Here is a 4,387-nt window from a genome sequence, read left to right as displayed (position 1 = left end):
AGAGAGCCAGCAAGAAAGCACACCCCATGGGGGATGGCCACGCCACAATCCCTTCTCCTCCATTTCTCCTTTGAGGTTTTTATGCACACGTGCACATGCATCTGGAGTGTTGTCTGGTCTAGGAACAAAAAGTACAAACCATACAGTAGGCCATGTGGGATCTAGGCACCTCAATCACCACCTCACCTGTAACTTTTCCTCACCTGCTTGGACAGAAGCAATTGGTTCCTTTTATGGTCCCATAGCACTTTATATTTTTATATTTCGATTACATCATTTACTAACTTATGTCATAGTAACATATTAGTTTGTCTTCCTGCTCAGAACATGAGTTCTGGAGGCCAGGAACATTGTCTAATGTTTTCTTTTAGAGTGTCAGTACATATTTATTAACTTGATATTATCTGGGATAAATGATAGACCTAAGGCTATGGATGTCTCTTCAGACTAGATTCCAAAGGGTACTTCAATTTGTAGATTCAAATTAACAACACATCCATCTCCCATTGCAATTGATAATCCTCTCTTAATTCTAGTCTCTCCTTACCAGCTCCAACCACTCCAACCAGGATAGCCTGGAATATTGTCAAGGGTGAAGTAACTGTCACACTGTGGCCTTTGTCATTAATTCAGAAATTTCAGTACTTAGAAATGTTCTATATTCTCATGAGCTATTGCTTTCTTGTGACCTACTTACAAGGACAGTTTGGGTTATTTATTTATTTATTTTTAGAGAGAGATTTTTGCTATAGGATGTATGAACATGTCAGAGAGACAGAAAGCAAGAAATAATTCCCCAGAGGAGATGGCGATGCTGCAATCCTTTCTCCTCCATTCTCCTCTTGGGATTTTGGGCATGCACACACATGCCCCTGGCATGAGTTTTAGGTCATGAGTCTGGGATTTGAACCAGAGTTGGCCATGTGGAGTCCAGCAACGAAACCATTAGGCCATCTGCTGGTGCCAACAGTTTGAGTTTTATTAAATATCAACTCCAAGATATTGCTTGATTCCTCCTCAAAATCTTTATAATTTAAATAAGGTAAATATACATATGCAGAGATAGTATTTATGAACTAGGGAAATGTAAGGATAATGAATATCAAAATAAGAGACAAAGACTTATATGATAATATATTTAACTCCAAATCCTTGTGGCTTTATTTGGGAGCCAGGAAAACTCTTTCAACAGATTGCTATCTAATAACAAATTTCTTACCAATATAAATTCTGTCATATAATTTAAAAATAATCTCTGACAAATGTTTTCTTACATTTGTTATATTTGTGAGATTCACTCCAGCATAACTTCATGGATGTTGAATGAATTCTGCATTCTGATTGAGGGTAATACTTCTTTTTCAGAACTTATCTCGAGGGTTAAGTGTTTGGTATTTAATAAATTCTGAACCCCTGCTGAGGGTTTTCTTATGTTCCTTACATTTGAAAGGTTTCTCTCCTGTGTGAGTCATTTGTTGCTGAGCAGGGTAGGAGCTCCGGTTGAAGGAGTTTTCATTCAACACACTAATAAGGATTACCTTCAGAATGGCACCATAGACTTTATCACTATCTTCACTCCTAGTGAAGGCTTTTTTCACATCTATTGTTTTCACAGGCCTTTGTTTCAGAATAAAGTTTTTGATGCTTAGTAATAGTAAGGTTTGTACTTTGGTTGAAGAATCTCCCTCATTCATCACATTTATAAGATTTCTCTCCTGTATGAATGATTTGATATTGAATAAGGGATGAACTTCAGCTGAAGGATTTTTTTCTTTTCTTTTTTTTTTTTCTTTTTTTTTTTTCTGGAGAGGTTTTTGCTATAGGGCTCATGCGCTCACCAGAAAGACAGAGAGAAACAGAGAGATAGAAAGCAAGAAATCACCCCCCAGGGGGGATGGCCATGCCACAATCCCTTCTCCTCCATTCTCCTCTCGGGATCTTGGGCAAGCATGCACACGTGCCTGGCCTGAGTTTAAGCCACCGGGTCCGGGACTCGAACCATGGTCGGCTACATGGAAGTTCAGCGACGTAGCCCTTACGATAACTGCCGGTCCCCAGCTGAAGGCTTTTCAACTTTGATAACACAGGAATTTACTGTGGTATGACTTTTTTTGATGTTGAGTAATATCTGTACTCAGGCTCAATGCACTTCTACATTTACCATATTTTACAAGTTGCTTACCTACTGATACTAAATTTTTTAATATAAAGTTAGGTTTAAATTTGTCATATTTTGGAGACCGCTTTCTCATTGGAAGTACTTGTTGTGTGTCATAAATTGAGTTAACTGACTTAGTATCAAAGCTTGTATTTTCACTGCATTCAAAATCTCCCTCCTCAGTGTTGATCATCTTCTGAATAAAAATGACTTGTAGCAAATAAATGTCCTGTTCCCTCTGGTTCCTATATAACAAATCATTATCTTTCCAGACATCTAAAGAAAGGTGTAGGTAACCCTTCCCATAATCACTCCATGGGATGATTCTTTCCCTGAGCCTGCTTTGTAACTGAATCTTGGTGTTCTGAAACAAACTCCATATCAAAAATGGTACTTCTTGATATTTTCCCCTCAATTTTGCATCTTTTTCTTGCTCTCCAACTTGGGGATCTCAACTGGTTTGGGAAGTGGATGTGTTTTATGCAATTAATTCAGGTTCCTATAGTTCTCCCACATCACATCCCTGTACAGGCTCTTTACAGCAGTGTCCAGTTGCCCCCATTCTTCCTCACTGAATTCTACAATCAGATCTTTGAATATCATAGGTTCCTGGGGTTTCTCTGTTAGTGAGTCAGCATCCATTTTCTGAAGGACAGAATCCTTAAAAGGTATATCTTGATTTTCAAGTATTTCAATCTCATCCTTTGTAAGAGTCACTACAACTTTGCTGTTCTTTGGATGTCATAAATTCACCCAAGTCTTGACTTCTTCAGGGAGGATTGCCAGGAATTGTTTCAGCACAAGTAGTTCTAGTATCTGATTCTTTGTATGAATCTCTGGTTTCTACCACTCAACACAGAGCTCCCAGAGTTGGCACAGGGCCTCATGGGGCCCAGATACTTCCAAATACTGAAAATGTCTGAACTTCTGACAGATGGTTCAGAATCATACATCTTTACCATGGAGATGGCTTCCTGCTGGTCACAGACAACTGCTCTCAGGACCTCACTTTGTTCATTCAGAGCCAGCTTTTGAGGTTTTCAGATGGCCATCAGCTTGTTCAGAGGCTGCATTTTCCTAAAGAGAACTCCCAATATAGTTCAATTCCATCTTACTAGAGGACTTTAATAGTTCTTGGACTTGAGCTAAACATCTTTGTACTAAATGCAATATGATTTGAGCCAAGTTACATCTCAGTAAAGATGAAAGTTCCAGGAGCTTCAGACACAAAACCATTATTCCACTACCTGGCAGAGGCTAGCAGTGAATCTCACCAGTGCCCTGGTATAGCTCCAGCACACTCTTGGCTCAGGTGCACCAGCTATTGAAGGAGCCCCCCAGAAACCTCCCCAGTGGGGGCTTTTAGGATTTTGCCAGAAGATATTTATGTGGTTTTTTGCTTTTTTTTTGTTTTGTTTTGTTTTGTTTTGTTTTGTTTTGTTTTGTTTTGTTTTGTTTTGTTTTGTTTTGTTTTGTTTTGTTTTGTTTTGGTACTTTTGGGATGGCCCAACATTTCTCGTTTAGATGTGTCTTTTTTTTTTTTTTAGATTTTTTTTGTTTTTATTTAAATTTATTTATTTACATTCATTTACTATACATCATTATAGCATATACAATGAGATTTCCCATCCAGAATACACTGTATATTGGCTCAATCAAGCACATCAACATACGTATTATCATCAACAAATAATTTTCTATTTCTAGTTTCCTGTACATTTTGCTTTTTTCCCATCTTTGATTCCCTATCTCTCACCCTCTGCCATCTTCCACCCTCTTCCCACACTGTCTCTGGTATCCATAGTTGCTTTCTATGCCTTTTTCCCCTACGTTTTATTGATTCACTAAAGATCTAAATTAATCTAAATGTTTTCAATAGCAAGCACAGCTGATATATACATATCCATTAACACAAGTCTGACTTTGGGCATAAACCTCAATGAGTAGAATGAACATACTATAAAGTAGCACCTAGCTGGGGCTACATAGCTTACTGCAGTCATCAAATAGGTATTTTTAATGCATTTTTTTTAATTTCAAGAAAAACAGTTTTTGTGCTTTTTTTCTGAAACTTTTTTAAATTAATTTGCATTCATTCCCTAAGCATCTTCACAGCATACAAAATGTGATTTCCCATCCAGAATATACTGTATAGTGGCTTAATCATGCATGTTATCCTCAATAATTTCCCATTTTTAGTTTCATGTATATATATATATATATATATAT

General features: G+C 37.5%; 1 protein-coding gene and 1 pseudogene across 4 annotated transcripts in view; both read right to left on the bottom strand.

Annotated features, from left to right (window-relative positions):
* Positions 1-4,387, bottom strand: part of MID2 (midline 2) — a 123,042-nt gene that overhangs the window by 41,021 nt on the left and 77,634 nt on the right. The window lies entirely within an intron of this gene.
* Positions 2,262-3,231, bottom strand: LOC102486933 (zinc finger protein 215 pseudogene; annotated as a pseudogene).

This window comes from Tupaia chinensis, unplaced genomic scaffold, assembly GCF_000334495.1.
Source record: "Tupaia chinensis unplaced genomic scaffold, TupChi_1.0 Scaffold000082_1, whole genome shotgun sequence".
NCBI lineage: Eukaryota > Metazoa > Chordata > Mammalia > Scandentia > Tupaiidae > Tupaia > Tupaia belangeri.
This window is presented reverse-complemented; position numbering and strand designations above follow the sequence as displayed.